Source organism: Colobus angolensis, unplaced genomic scaffold, assembly GCF_000951035.1.
Source record: "Colobus angolensis palliatus isolate OR3802 unplaced genomic scaffold, Cang.pa_1.0 Scaffold442, whole genome shotgun sequence".
Classification (NCBI taxonomy): domain Eukaryota; kingdom Metazoa; phylum Chordata; class Mammalia; order Primates; family Cercopithecidae; genus Colobus; species Colobus angolensis.
This window is the reverse complement of record NW_012117844.1, coordinates 226957-243747: the sequence shown is the minus strand read 5'-3', so window position 1 is coordinate 243747 and position 16791 is coordinate 226957. Positions and strand designations below refer to the sequence as shown.

General features: G+C 39.1%; 1 long non-coding RNA gene across 1 annotated transcript in view; it reads right to left on the bottom strand.

Annotated features, from left to right (window-relative positions):
* Positions 1-884: 884 nt before the first annotated feature.
* The window catches only part of LOC105522846, an 86562-nt gene continuing 70655 nt past the window's right edge, over positions 885-16791 (bottom strand). The window contains exon 3 of the long non-coding RNA XR_001003501.1: positions 885-1892. This is a non-coding gene — a long non-coding RNA (uncharacterized LOC105522846). The remainder of the gene's footprint in view (positions 1893-16791) is intronic.

Genomic DNA, 16791 nt, shown 5'->3' with positions numbered 1-16791 from the left:
CTCTACACATATGTGACCGGATGGACAAAACAAACGGCTTTTTGGTCTCTGGAATTTCTTTCCTTTCTGCCTGTGTGGCTTTATGATTAGTGAACCAAAAAGTCGCGAGGGGAATTATGTGATGAAACCTTTGAAAATTGCAGGGCTACAGGGAGATTCGTAAAACTGCCCCCACTGGTCTTGTGAGAATTTTTCAGTTTATTTATACAAGTATTGACTTTATTAAGTATCAACTACGTGCTATGCATTATTCTTGGTGCCAGTAATACAAAATAAGTGGAGAGGAGAATCCTTGTCTTTAAAGTATTTGTAGTTTGAAGAAATCAAAATTCAATCATTTCTATGTAGCCTTACACAGTTTGCTTATATGTTCATATGGTTCTGGAAATATTAAGGGGAACTTACCTTAACTTTGTCTCGAAAGAGCTTTGAGGTGGGATCGCCTTGAAGCTTAGCAAAACTCCCAGTGAACTTTGGCAAGAGCTGGGTCTGGACTCAAAATTCTGAGTTCAGGAGAAGTGTACTCTTTGGTGAAGCTTCCAATGAAAGAGGTGTCTGACTATGCCCTGGTCATTCTGAAAACTGCTCCTCCATGGGCCATTTTTTAACATAAAAGGAAATTCTAGTAAGTCCTATATCTTTTTGGAAAATGCCTTTTCTGTGTTCTGCTTTTACATTCATAACATACTATGAAATGGCTAATTTCATAAGATTGTGTTTTAAATGATTTATGAATTTATTCAAAATTTTTACTTTATCAGGCTAAGATTGTTTTCTTGGGTTTATTTATTCCTCAAGTCTTTGTGCATGTTCTGATGTCTCAAGTAGAGAAATAGTCTTAAATTTGGCAACACTAATTGTTTTGGATGTGAGAAAATTTAAGCTATACATTATTAAAATGAAAGTTGATTTATGTTATTAGTCATACATATATATACACGTGTGCTATGATTAGGTTACAGGAACTTGATAAAAATGATTATTCTAGATTACAAGAAGTTCTGGGAGGACCTCTTGATGACAAATTTTTTTCCCTGTTGCCTTGGTATTTTCGGAATATCTTACACATCATCTACTATATGTGGCTTTGTTGTAAGTTAGAATTTGGTTAGATAGAACATTTGAACTCTATTCAACTTGGCAATGTGAAGAGCCTGGAGTCTAGTGATTCGTCTTTAGGGCGGTGTTTGGGGAATAACAAAATATTTCAGAATCATTAAGGGTATTCCAACAGGGAATTTGGGAGTGGTTGAGATGCTTTGTGTGCTTCTAAGAAGGCAGGATGGGAGAGATTAGAAGAGGAAAATGGTTTTAAGATTTCACTCACAGATTTGTAAATATAGTCAACATTGCTACAGGTCCATAACACAATGAAATGATTACAAATTGGTAAAAAGATGATGGCTCTTTCTGGTCTCAGTTTAATGAAACTGAGATGTTAAAACAAAAAACAATTTACATGTTACAAAGGTAGGGCTATTAATGTGTGATATTAGAGCTCTTCCCTGGCCAAAACTATCTGAAGACTTTTAGATAAAGTCTTTTAAATAAGTTGGTGATATCATTTTGATACAAATGGCGACACCACAGATCACTTCTTTATACAGATTTTCATGTAGAGATGCTCTGAGGAAGGCACTGTGAAGTCCTGGAAAGAATAAAGACCTGGTTCAGAATATGCTGGGTCAGTAATTTGCTGGTTGTGTGGTGTTAGGTAAGTTCTTTAGCCGCAGGATCCACACTTACAAATTGAAGTGATTCTTCTTCTCTCATAGTCTTGTTCAGAAAAGGCTCCATGTTTTCTTCTTGCCACATCTTCCAGGTTTCTAGGACAGTTTTGCTACATACCTAACTGATCTCCAAGATCATGTCAATCATTAAGGCCTAAAGAACTAAAAAAAAAAAAAAAGAGAGAGAGAAAAAAAACAGTTTAAATGTTATTGTTTGTGTTAAGTAGTACATGAAAATTTAAACTCCCTCTTTTAGCTATGCCAAACAAAGAGGAATGCATTTAACATTGAAGGCAAAAGAGTCTTTGCTCCATGGACTGTAAGGAAACTTGCATTTTCAGGTTTTGTTTAGGTGTGGAGATGTGGAGTTTACAATTTCTGCACATAGGGCTCAAAGGCTTATCCAGGCATTTTCTGCGTGGTTGTGTTTGAACCTGGTTGTTGACTGCTTTTCACGCAGACCTCTTGCCTACATTCATTTTTTTCCTTCATTTAATTCAGATATTTTAACCATTGGGTGCACATTATTGAACACAATTCTTGTGTCTTTATGGCTAAGACCATGTTTAGCAGCATTGCCCAATTCTGGATGGCAAGCTCAAATGTATGTGCAGATTAAAAGTGAAGCAGGCCCTATAATACAGCTGTGAGCACTGGAGACTGGTGAACTGGGGACCTCAATCCGGACAGCAGCCACCAGTCAATAGCTTGTTGCCACATCACTATGTGAGCTGCCTAGTGCCAGATCTTCCAACTTTTTTGAGAGCAGTCAGAAATACAGACTTGATTTTTAAAACACTGTGCAAATCAAACAGAACCCATTGTCTGAGGACTGCTTGTTTTGTGTACTTGCATTTCAGATACAGTTAGCACCTGTTTCACTATCTGTTTCCTAACAATGTGATAGTTAAGAGCTAGATAAACTGGGATCAAATCATAGCCCCATCACATACATACTGACTGTGTGACTTTGGAAAGTTACCCGATATCTCATTTATGAAGTAGAGATGATAATAGCTCTTATCTTATTGGGTTTTAGGGAAGACTTAAATGAGCTGAAATATATAAAGTGCTTAGAATAGTGCCTGGGATGTAGTGGGTGCTCCTGAAGTGTTTAATATTGTTAGAGTCTCTTTTATATCATCTCACTAAGAGGCCACAGTCCTCTTGTGAGGCCTGGGAAGAGACAAGGAGGAAGAAGGGAAACTACCCTTTATTGAGTACCTCCTGTTTGCCAATAATTATGCCATATGCTTTGTATAACATTTCCTCATTTAATCCTCATGTAGAGTCTTGAGGTAGATATCATTTGCATTTTACAGTAGAGAGATTTGAGGCGTAATGAGATTCAATGACTTGTCCAAGGTAGAACAGGGATTTAGGCTTAAGTAGATCTGATTCCAAACCGATCATTTTACTAGAAAGCTTATCACCCTTGATCCAGGGAGATCTGCTGTGAATTTGATGCTTGCTAGGAAATTGCCTTCTAAATGAATCCACTTGGAGTTATGAGAAAAACTTAGGACTGTAATGTTTCCTCCCCACCCCCTGCAAACTGGAAAGGTATCAAGAGACCAAAATGACTTGGACAAGTCCAGCTTGGTGAGTAGACGAGTTTATTAAGACTTACATACAAAGCACTCCTGGGCAGTAGCAGGACAGCTCTAGAGATTCATCCCGCTTCCTATCTCTCATTTAAGCTAATTATTTGGCTCTTTGCCTACTGTGCCTGTGTGATGGGACTGTTTTGCTCAGTATGTTTGGGTTCTCAGAGACACCTGCTCTTTGGCTGGGCATGACAGCCTTGGCTCACTACCTGACCTTTAAGGTTCAGGCAGTGGACATATACCCTTAAGTAACCTGGTAGAGGACCCATCACACTACACTTGGAGCCAGATTAACTAGGGAGAGCTTTGCTACTCATTAACCTACTGTCCCTGCTGGGCAAGCGTCAGCTCCTTGAGAGGAAGGATAGGGTCTTTTTCTATCTGAAGCTCTCAGCATATTCAGTGAACTCAAATCCTGACAAAGATACGAAAGAGGGACTCAAAATAGGCTCTCACAGTTTTGGAGAGTCTGGACATAGCATGCAATGATAGATCTGGCCAGGTCAAGTATTAGCTTTTAATTACTGCACTAAAAGCCCCTCAAATGCTACAACACTTATGCCTCCCCTTCTAACAGTGTTCTTTATGGTATCAATTAATACAATCAAAGTAGATGGGAGATGTGAAGGTGTGTGTGAAGGGAAGGAGGAAAGGAGCCAGAAAAGAAAGTGGGAAGCGTGTCTGTAGAGATAAGGAGAGCAGGGCTGTGAAAGGCAAAAGTCATTGAACAAACTTCCTGTCAGCTCCACAGAGTAATTTCAGCCTGGATGAACTTCCCAAATCAGGACAGAATCAAGAAGCACATGCAACAGTTTCCTTGGAAAACCCTTTTCACCTAATTGGGCTCTGCTGAAAACAGCTTTTGTTTTTGGTAGGTGGAATAAAAGAGTATGAGAAGGTTACTCAGAATGTCTATCTGCTGTTGTAAATCACACAAAGTTTTTCCCAGTTAGGGCTTAAGTCACATCCATCTACAACTATGAAGCAGAAAAACATGTGACTCTTTCTGCTGGCTGATGAAATGTTTTCAAAGGATTTTAATTCTTCCATCTGAGAAGTTTGAACACACAACTTTCTAGTTTTTGCTTCATTGACTCAAATGTGTTAGGAGTCAGTGGAATGACCAAAGTCATGAACTAAATGATTAATAGGTCTGTTTTTAAGAATCAAGTGGAAAACAAACAGAGAAATGAGAACTACAGTTCCCACTCTGTCCCTTTATCACTTTGCTCTCTGTCTCCCAGGAGACTGAGGGACAGTCAAGGCCGCTGAGTCACCACCTTGCTGTTCCCTTTCAGTCTCTCCAGATGGAGTGCCAAGGCCGCAAAGGCTACGCCGCCCCATCCCGGGGGTCAGGCAGGCTCACAGATGGGCCTTTGGAAGTAATCCAGATGCAGAGCAACGCTGAGCCCATCCATCCAGAGCCAAGTGTCCGTGTCTGAATCAATTTTCAGCAAGAGCTCTTTAATAAGCTTAATATCTAGAGTCCTGTACTTCCTGGCTGAAGGAGCTCTGGCAAGTTACTTACCCTCCCTGATTCTCAATTTCCTCATCTGTGAAATGGGAATAATCCTAAAAGCTACCTCATGTGTGTGTGATAATTAAATGAGTTTTACCACATGTAAAAGGCTTTGTGCAGTGACTAACACATGCTCATTAATATTGTAAATATTAATATAATGTTTTAGAGGTGTATTGATCACAAGAGCAGGTGACTATATTTGCATTGGAAATAACCCTTTTCAAAGTGCTTTTATTTTGTGAATGATTTTAAAAGGCACTTGATGTGAGAAGAGGTACCTTCATTTACCACTCCAAAAATGAGAAATAGAAATCCCCATTTCTATTATAAGCAGATTTTTATTCCTTTGTGTAAATTATCAAGATTTTATAAAGGGATATAATATGGTCTTGTTCCTTGCAGGGGGGAAATGGGGTAATTATACAGCGATAACATGTAGATAAAGCAATGATCAATTAGATGGATTAAACATGATTTAAAAAGTCAAAGAGGGATAAAATCATTTTTTTTCTTTTTAAAAGAAGTAACTTTGTTCCATACTTACTGTTTCCATATACTGGGTTGTTTCTCATTTACACTAAATGGAACACAAAATTGTCAGGCCCAAATAAAAATTTCACAAAGCTTGGTTTCTAGTTCATACCAAAGGTGTTTCCTGATTAGTATTAAGCAGCGTTATTAATTCTCAGGGATTATCTTTTGACATTTTCCTGTATCACATTTTTGTAGGTAGGAGAACTGATCGGAATTATAGCGGCAAAGCAGAATTCAGAACTGGGCTCTGCAATCACAGATCTTCCCTTCGTAAAGTTGGGATGGAAGAGTACAGTAGAGCAGAAAGCCATAGGCTTTAGAACCAAACAGATCTGTATATGAATTCTGGATATACCACTTATTATTGAGTTTTCAATGCATTAGTTATTTTAATAAATTTATGGAACAACCAAGTGGTTCTCAAAATTTATCATGGATCAGATTTACCTAGAAGGTATGTTAACACACAGATTGTGGACACCACCATAGAGTTCCTGATTCGGTAGGTCTGCTGTTTGGTCCCAAAATGTGCATTTCTAATTAGTTCCCAGGTGATGATGGGGGCCTCACTTTGATAACCAGTAGGATCAATGTTACGCAGTATGTTAGGCTTAGATGGTAGGTTGTGAATAGCTGGTTAACTATTTGGGGCCGGTTTCCGTATCTATAACTGGAAAGAATAACGGGAAAAACTTGGCTTCCCATAGAGAATAGAGATGTTGTATAGATACACCTGACACTTAGTGGGCAGTCAATAAGTAGTATATATTTTTCTCTTAGAGTCTGATACCCTTGGGTTCAAGTTCAAACTCTGCTGATTGCCAACTGAGTGGGCTGTTGTGAACTCCTTGTTCTCTTGAAACATCATTTATTTGTAAAGTGGATGCTATTGACTGAACTGTTCCTCCCTGACTCTCCCTGACAATTCATGTGTGGAAGCCCTAAAGCGTACTGTATTGGTATTTTGCAACGAGGCCTTTAGGAGACAATTGGGGTTAAATGAAGTCATGAGGATGGGGACCTCATGATGGGATTAGTGCCCTTATAAGAAGAAACACGTTCGAGCTCTCGAGCTCTCCCTTTCACCCTCTGTCTCTCCGTACCACCCCCACCCCTCCACCATGTGAGGACACAGTGAGGAGTTTGTTGTTTGCAAGCCGGGAAGAAAACCATCACCAGGAACCAGATCAGCTGGCACCTTGATCTCATACTTTCTGGCTTCCAGAACTGTGAGAAATAAATTTCTGTTGTTCAAGCCACTCAGTCTATGGTATTTTGTTATGGCAATTCTAGCTGACTAATACAGTGGAGATAATTCTACCCTGTAAATTATGGATATAATGAGATACTGTGCATACAGCACTCAGAACAGAACTGGCTTCTTGTAGTGATGGTAGCTAATGAGTGTTAGTGTTGTTATTTAATAAGAACAATCACCATTCTGCCCTTTCTTCCAATTTCTTTGCAGGATTTCTCCTCATGTAAACTTTGCTAAGTACTTTCCAAATCTGATGGTCAACTATTGTGGGGCATGTGGATGAGATAAGAAGTGAGGGCTAATTTAAGTCATTGCCTTTTAACTTTGTTGCTACAAATTAATTTCTGTCTCAGCATCTCATCTTGGGACCTCGCCATATTTATCTAAGAACAAAATGGTATCAAACATTTTTATGTGTTCGGCCTATTCAAGAGAGTAAGCATCTTGTATGGCTCATTTTTGTGACATTCCATTTTTCAGAGCACATTGGTCAGTTGTCTCCTGGGTGGTATCTTGCACATGTGTTTCCCATTAAAGTAGCAACTAAAGAGTGGCAACTGTGAATCTTTTCTGGCTGGTGTTCATGTTCCCTTTTCTTCTGTAATTAGCTTGGGGTGGACGTTTTTGGAGGAAAGGAGGGGGAGGCTTATTTATGAATTGAAAATTGGACTTGATGCATATGACACTGGGTTATATTGCTTAAACTAGCTATGATGAGATTTTCTCCTGATTCTCTGTCTCTCACTAAAATCTCTTCATGTATAAGTAGATTCCTCAAGGCCTTATGCTTCTACAATGTTAAGCACTTAATTTTGTTTTAAAAATCACATTAAAATATGAAAGACTTAATTGAAGCTTTAAAAGTAAAAAGAAAGAAATGAAGTCAAATGCCTCTGATTATTTTAAGAACGATATTTTATTATGGTGAATAACTATTGGAATCCCCTCAACACAAGTAAACAAGCTTTGGGGGTCATTTTAATAATTTTTATATTTTTACTTATCAAAAAGACATTATGTATAGCCACTCTGTAAAAAGTTTGGCAATTTCTTATAGACATACGTGTAGGATGTGACCCAGCAATCCCACTTCTAGGTATTTACCCAAGAGAATAAAAAGTTATACTTACAACATAACTTGTACATAAATGTTTATAGCATCTCTATTTGTAATTGCTAAAAACTGAAAATAACTACGTATAAACAAACTGTGGTATATCCATATAACAGAGTATCACCTAGCAATAAAAAGGACAGATTATTGAGACGTGGAGCAACTTAGATGGATCACAAAGGTATTTTGCTGAGTGAAAAGTTACATGACAAAAGTTATGTGACATTCTTGACAAGACAAAACTACAGTGACAGAGAACATACCAGTGGTTTGCTAGTGCTTAAAGTAGGAGAGGGACTGTAAAGTAGTAATGTCAGACAATTTTTTGGGGTGCTAGAATTATTACCCTGACTGCAGTGTTGGTTCCATGAGTCTATACCTGTAGAAAGATTCATAAAACTATACACCAAAATAAGTCAATTTTACCGTGTTAATTTAACAAATAATTTATGATTTCAGGGGGAATAGAGAAAGACATGATGTCTCTTTCAGGAATTTAATGACATCCCAATATGGTAGGCAGTGAGGTTTTAAACGTGTGTTGAGTTGAATCTATTATGGAATTTCTGTGCAGGTTGGAAATGTCAGGAAGACATTTATTTTTGCTTGCTGTGCATAATGAAGGAATGAAGGAAGGATGGGTTCAATTTTACCTATGGTTTCACATATAACAACCAGAAATCATAGGATAATATAATGAGTTAACAATACTCATAAATTTCTTTTTGAAATCTCTAAACCTCATCACTTACTAACTTTCTGATCTTCACTGCATTTCAGAAATGAATTGCATCTGGATTCTGAGTCCAAGATGCCCGAGATGGGAAGTGGTTGGGTCAAAATTGGGAGTTCACCTTCCTTTATACAGCACATCAGCTCTTCATATCCTACCATCTGAAACTAATTTGTTGTACGTAATTTATTCCATAAAGTTGCTGGAATAAACAATGCATGCAAAGCTCCTTAGATATGTATTCAGCAGGGACTTACTTGGCTGTCTGTGATTTTCAGCTCTCTCAGTGCTTTCAGATGTACCATCCAGCACTTAGGATGTCATGTGGGTTCTCAGAGGGCCTATTATGTATAAACTAGGGTACTTGTGTGGGTGGTTTGCTATCTGTAATTGACATGACATGGGCCATGGTCCCCATTCCCAACTTGTTCCTCTGTCTGGTTCAGTGAGGTAGTAATGGGGAACTGACATACCCATCCTGTACCTCTGGTCCAGATAAATACAACAAGATTGGGATTATTTGGTCAAATGTGTGAGAAGTTACAGTGTGGTTTGTCATTTGCCTCCCAGGAAATGAAAGGCACCTCAGATGGTGCATTTTCCACTGTGGAAATTAGTTTCTGGGTGTAGCCCAGCTTCACTTCTGTGATGTGGATGCAAAAGCATTTTATAAAGTTCCTCATATGCTTTCACCTCTCATCCTTAATGCTGTGAGCTTTGCTGGGTGATGGCATGATATAGAGAATAAGACACAGTTGACTTCACAGCCCTCACAAATTTCTTTACAGTCCTTCCAACACAGCACTCTGAAACTACACATTTCAAATTTCATTTTGCCTGTTTCAAAGAGGGGCTTTCCTAGAGCCAGTATGGACCACTTACAGTGTTCTTTCTCTCAAAAATCCAAATTTTCATTTTGTGCCCATAATTAATTCAAAGCAGCAGGCTTAAATGTTTCCCTTCTGAATCCTATTCTATCATTGTCACTTTAAGATAGAAAGTACAGATAATTACAGAATATTTTAGAATAGTTGTCAGTTCTACACCTATTGTCTTGAGTTTCTCCTTGTAGCAAAAGAATTGTCACCTCTGCAGGAATCATACTTCAAGGGCTCATACTTGAACTTTGGTACATGGTTTTCTCTTGCCTTATATTCCTGGAGGCCAGAAGTCCTTATGTTATAGAGAAATATTTTGTGAGCTTCTTCTATGTAGCAGGAACTGTTCTAAGTACTGAAGAAATAAGACAAAGTCACAGGCTTTGTGGAGTGGGGGAAGAAAGGGGATAGACAAGGAAATAAAAAGATAATTTCAGAGCCTGTGAAATACTGGGAAGGAAATAAAATATGCAGTAATATAGTGATTGTAGGGGTGGAGAGAGTGCATTATTTTAGATGACAGGTGGTCATGGAAGGCTACTTTGAAGAGGTCACATTTGAGCTGAGTCCAGAAACAAGCCAATGCAAAGACTGAGGAAAGAACATCATAGAGGAGGAGGCTGTTTATGCATCAGGCAATATAGGCAGTTTTCATGTTTGAGGGGTGGAGATCTCACTATTATACCTAATAATCATCATAACAATAAATACCTAATAATAATAATAATAAACAATTAATTAACTGTTCCCTCTCCTTAAAACCCTGGGCTGGGTAGGTTTGAAGGTCCTGGTGTCTAAGACAGGATTACTTCTACCAGGGAACATACGTCACAATTCTGTTAAATTGGGGACTGCTGTAGTCCCTGCTTCTGTAGCTGGTCATAAGTCCTATCTTGATCACCATTACATTAATTCTATGTTCCACCTATTCCATGTTCCCTTGCCCTCTGCCAGAATCTTGGCTGGTCAGAATTTTTTACTTGGTGGGGTTAATCTAACCTTATGCCTATGGGATACAAGTTCTTAGTGATCTTATCTTTATTAGGTTACCACAATTTTCCATTGATGAGTATTTTTGGGCATAGGACTACTGAGCTGTGTACCACGAAATCCCCTGGCTCCCAGACACAGTCTTCCTTGCCCCTGCTGTGCTGCAGCAACCTGATTTACCCTTGGTTACTGAGGTGTACTTGCAACTGCCTTGCCCAGTACACTTTGCCTGCTAGTGGTATTAGGAGCCCCAAGGAGTCTCAGCTTCCAATTGAATAGGATAATGTTTGGATATTAACTGTTTTCTTTCCTTCCCTTTTTCTGCTACTTCATTTGAAAGGCATCAGTGGTGACTAACTTCATTTGCTGTGAAGGGATTTCTTTGATCAGAAGCAGTACTATGTGGGATACCATGATGGTGGATAAGGCATTCTGTAAGAGGATCGTTTTGATGGAAGCAATGCATGCAGAGGAGGAAAATCCAGATCCAGAGTAAGGGATAACTGCAGTAAGGACCAAACATGGCTCATTCCATGAAGAAAGAGGTCCAGTGTAACCAACCTGCTACCAGGTAGCTGACTGATTACTTGGGGAATGGCGTCATATAGGGGCATCGGTGTTGGTCTCTGCTGGCAGGTTGGGCACTCAGTAGTGACCATGGTTGGCTTGCTGTTGGGAAGTAGAAACGCTTGTTGCTGGGCCCATGCGTACCCCCATATTGCCATCATGGTCACCTTGTTCATGAGCCCACTGGGTGATGACAGGGGTGCTTGGGGGAAGAGGGTGACTGGTATCTGTAGAATGGGCCATCTTATCCACTTGATTATCAAAATCCTCTTCTGCTGAGGTCACCCTTTGATGAGCATTCATATGAAACACAAATATTTTTACATATTTTTGCCCACTGAGAGAGATCTATTCATATACCTCTCTCCAAATTTGTTACCAATTTTCCAATCATGTTCCTTTTAAGCTCTTGAGCATCTAGATAAACCATTAGCTATAGCCATTCACATTGTACATAGTTGTACATCTGGCCATGTTTCTTGCTAAGCAAAGTGCACAACCAGGTATTCTTCTCACTGGGCAGATTTCCCTTCACCACTGTGCTTCAAGCATATCTCAGAAAAAGCACTCAGTAAATGAGTGAGAATAACATGCCCAAATAAGAAATACATTGCCTTCAAAATCCAAAGAGGCCCAACGGGCATTATGCTTCTTTCTTGGGGTTAGATGCACCTTGGAAGGGATATCACAACATGCCCCACAACACTGGACCCCTAGAAATTTCACTGAGGTAGAAGGCCTCTGAATTTTTGTCAGTTTATTTTCTACCCTCTTATATGCAAATGTCTTATCAATAAGTGGTAGAGTAGTTGCTAGTTCTTGCTCACTAGGTCCAATCAGCATAATGGTATAATGTAATGAACTAGTGTGGTATCTACCTGTGAGGCAGAACAGTGAAGGTATATTGCTATCCTTGCCAGCTGAAAGCAAACTGCTTCTGGGGGTCTTTAGTAATAGGCACTGAGAAAAATGTGTTTGACAGGTCAATAGCTGCATGACAAATACCAGGGAATGTGTTACCTTGCTAAAGCAATGAAACCATACCTGGTACAACAGCTACAGTTAGAATCATCACTTGGTCAAGTTTAAGATTATCTGCTGTCATTCTCCAGGATCCATCTGTCTTCTGTACAGGACAAATAGGAAAAATGAATGGGAATGTGGTAGGAGTCATCACCTCTGCATCTTTCAAGTCCTTAATGGTGGTGCTAATCTCTGAAATCCCTCGAGGGATGTGGTGTTGCTTTTGGTTTACTACTTTCCTAGGTATGGATAGTTCTAGTGGCTTTTGTTTGACCCTTTCCACCTTAATAGCCCTTACTCCCGAGTTCAGGGAACCAATGTGGGGATTCTGCCAGTTACTGAGTATGTCTATTCCAAATATGCATTGCAAAATGGAGGAAAAAAACCACAGGATGGCTTTGGGGACCCACTGGACACACTGTGACACAGGCCTGAATTAAACTGATTTCTCCTAAGCCCCTACTCTGACTAGTGGGCTATAGTGACTTTTGGATGTCCTGGAATTAATGTCAGTTTGGAGCCTATGTCTGGTAATCTCCAAAAGGTCTGATTGTTTCCTTTTCCCAAACTCACAGTTCCCTTGGTAAAAGGCCATGGATCCCTTTGGGGTAGGCTGAGAGAAATATTACTAATTTTTGGCAGTGTATCAAGGTCTTTCTTCAAGAGTACCTGGCTTCCCCTTCATTCAAGGGGTTCTGGGTCTGTAAACCAGCTTATGTCTGGGAATCGATTGAGTGGCTGTGACGCTCTTTATGGTTCAGGTTTGACTTTTATTCATTTGACGTAGAACTTTTCTGCTTATACAGATCAAGTAATAAATTAGTAGGCATCCTAACTATTCACTTCTATAAACACCATGATCAAATAGCCAATGCCATAGGTCTATGTGAGCCAGGTTATTTGAACTGCTGCTTCGATTCTGCTGTTCATTCTGGTAATCATGCTTACTATGCCTTTGGGGGTTGAATGCTGCCACTTGGCCCCTCCCATCCCAGAATCTAATTATTCGCATTGCATTTAGGTTTCCCAGTTCAGGAACTGCAGTTCCCATTGTGAAGTCTGGCCTATAGAAAAGAGCAATCAAGGATGCTCTTCAAGGATGCTGGGGCTCCGTTCACAAATTCATTTCTTATAATTACAATGAAAGATATGTTTACTGGACCATTCTAGGATGGGTTAGTAGGTCTTAAATGAAAAATCCACTCCAACATTCCAATTATCCTAAGCCTTTCAACCCCTTCCTCTACATTAAACTGAGGGATATGGGGCATTTCAAATTTGCTAATGGTGGGCTATCTTTTGATCCATGTTTCAGCCAACCAATCAACCAACCAACCAGTCAAACAATTATAGCCCTTTCTAATTCCCCAAGCTGAAACCTTAAACACAGAATCTCTGGTTAGTGAGCCCATATCAACAAATTTGACCTGATCTTATTTCATATTCCTTCCACCATTATTCCACACCCTTAATATTCCATTCCACACATGTTCTATGGATTTCTGTATAAGTTAGAAAACCTAAGTACTGTAGTTCTTTTGAAGTACAGCATACCTTGTCATGGGCCACACTTTCTACCTCACCTTTAGATGCCTGCTGGGACTTGAGTCTAATTATAGGTCCAGAAGCAAAGAGGAGTGTAGGGGTGAGTGGTGAGGAGACTCAGCATTGTCTTGCATGGTAACTGCCTCAGGGGAGGTCATTATACTTTCCTCAGGCACTGCAGGGTTAATCTCCTCAGACAGGAGTGGAGAGGACAAAAACTCATCAAAACTTAGAGGCTTAATGTCCCCAGCTTTATCACTGTCTTCTTACATATGACTATTCTAACATTCAGGATCCCCTTCCCTCTCAATCAATGCAATCCAAGAATTGCATATATTGGTCTGGAATGCAAGGAATAGTCAGCCTAGAGATATAAATTTGTGATTCATTAACATATAGATAGTATTTAAAGATATGAAACTAAATACCTAATCCCTACTTTCCTTCAGAAGAGACTAGATGGAGAAAAGGCCTGAAGACCTAACTAGAAGGGTTTCTCAACTTTCATATTCAGATATAACTATTTCTCTGGAAAGGAGAGTTAAAATGATGATTTCTGATACAAACCACTCATTTCTCATTAACTCACTTGTTATCCAAATAGTTTCTGGAGCCCACTATGTGCCAGGAAATGGTACTAGGGATCACACAGTGAACACTATATAGTTCCAGTGCTCAGGTACCTCTACTCTGGTAGAAACGATAGACAATAAAAAACTCCGAACAAACAAATATAGAACCAAATGTCAGGCAGTGATAGACACTATTAAGAAAAATAAAGCCAGATAAGGGGTAGAAAGTGATGGATTGGAGGGGCTGTTTTAAATAGGGCAGTTGGGGAAGGTGTTTCCTAAAAAGTGTGGAGACAAAGTCAGAGCTAGCTATGTAAATATCTAGAGAATGAAACAGGGTTGGTTGGGTATGGCAGGCAAGGAAGAGTGGACGGAACCGATAGAATGAAAAACTAAGGGTCTGATCTGTAAGGACGGGTAGGGAGAGAAAAACAGAGTGAGGGAGAGAGGAAACTGGCGAGGTGGGAGGACAGGAGGAGGAAAAGAGATAGAGATAAGCCAAATGGGCTGAGGCTTTTAAGGGTTAGAAAATAGACATTGAGAGGCTCAGTAGCAACTATGGGGGCATTAAGAACCAGAAGAGATTCCTAGAAGTAGTGCTGAAAGTTATAAATTGTTTTTCGCTTATGCTCTTTTTCAGATATAAATAGAAGTGGAAACTATTTTTTGAATGACTTATGGCCATTGGCCTGTATTTCTTTTTAATGCAACACTCCACTGAAACTGGGCCATATGGTTTATATTTGAGTTATATTTAATAAACATTAAATTTATGTTTCACATTACCTGCAGGAAAGTGAATTCAGAGATCCTGCATAGTAGCCTTTTCTCCCTTCAGGGAACATATTCAGCTAAGTCCATAAAATAGATATACGTAACATCTGTACAGTATATAGTGTGATAGTTGTCAGAATCAAAATGGAGTTGCTGTGCCAAAAAAAAAAAAAAGCCCTCTGCCAAATTGAGCTGGGAAAGGACATGAAGAGAGGATTCTCATTCATAAATGCCAGAAAACAAAAACTGTCACAAAAGACCGCAAAAACTGCAACCTTACCCAAGCTTCTGCTAGGACCTCTGCTCAGCAGCTGCCTGTCCAACCTTGGACTGGTGTCATTCTTTCTATTGATCCTTGTAGCCAAAGATAATTATCTCAAAACAATTAGGTAATCCTCCTCATTTTTTCTTTAAAAATCTTTGTTTTCGTTTACCTTTCTGAACATGCAATAGTTTACTATGGCACATGTATTCCCATTGGAATGCAATTACTTATTCCCAAATACGTATCATATTTTTAAGAAAGCTTCTCTCTGATTGTCATTTAAGTTGATATAAACGGCATCCAGAAGTGGGACCTGCGAAAGGATCACTATCAGAAGGAACAGGTGATTTCTGGGACTCGTATGCAGTTCTTATTTGACACTTTTGAGCTTTCCGCTTCCATGGCTCACTTCTGCCCTCGTAAGTCTTTTCTCAGGCTGAGCCTCCTTCTTTTGGTAGAAATTCTTGACTTTATTCAGGATTTGGTTTGGTTACAAGGCCACCTTACATAAAAGACCTTACATCCCTTTTACCATGATAAGATGTGTGTGTGTGTGTGTGTGTGTGTGTGTGTGTGTATGTTTCTGACAAGTCATTTTTGGTATAAAAGACAGGTGTCCATTTGGTTTGAGTAATCTTGTTTCTGTAGAGTTTGCGTTCTCTTTGAGGCACATGTTACCTGGTGAATTTACTTTTGGTTCTTTCTGTGTGCCTAATTGAATATTTTTTTTCATCTGCATACCTGGGTTAACAGTTTTGTGAATACTCTTATCTTAATTTCATTTTAGCTTGGTTATGTGCATCTGTAAATTATTTCACTCCTTTCCCTTGCTTGCTTCTAAAAATCTTCCAAGAGCAAAAATAAACATCCTAAATGGTATGTGCTGGATGGCTAATTAAAAGCCACTAGTGCTGTTGCCACCATCTAAAACATCAGTACAAACTCATGACATTCTGTAACAGGATTTATAGGATGTTCTTTGCTCGTCAGAGATTAATAAGAAACAGAATGGGATCCGTAAACATTAAGGTATACAGGTCTTCTGGGACCCCAGACAGCTATATTAAGGCCCATAATTGTGCACGTTTCTAAATGGCCTATACATGTGCACATTTCTAAACTGATGAGCAAATTACATCAGGGAAGATTCAGAGCCCAGATGGTCATTATTCAAACTGTTTAAAAACCTCTAGAATGATATGGGTAACATGTAGAGCTTTCCAAGTTATCTATCTCTATTTTTTTTTCTGCCTATTTTGAATATGCTGACTTTTCTACAGGTGCTGAGATAAAACTTAGTGATTGCGGCATTCTAGACAACACTAAAAAAAAAAAAAGAAAAAAGAAAAAAGAAAAAAAAACCTTAGAGGACTTTCAAATTAATGACTTTACAAATTACAACAGCTTCATGGTAACCAACAATCTAAACCTAAGAGTAATCCCTTTTAATGTACATTTAGGTGTGTCTAACAATTGCTCAGGGCAATGGAGCAGTTAATTGAAGGATCCATAGTCTGTAACTACATAAATGTATATAAAACTTAGGCTCTCAGATCAAACAGGTCAAAATCTCGAGCTCAGAGCAATAATATAAGGTGTCTCTGTCTGTCATAAATATTTCGTTGCCTGACATGCAGGGGCCAAAAAGAAAAAGCCAAAAAAAAAAAAAAAAAAAAGCT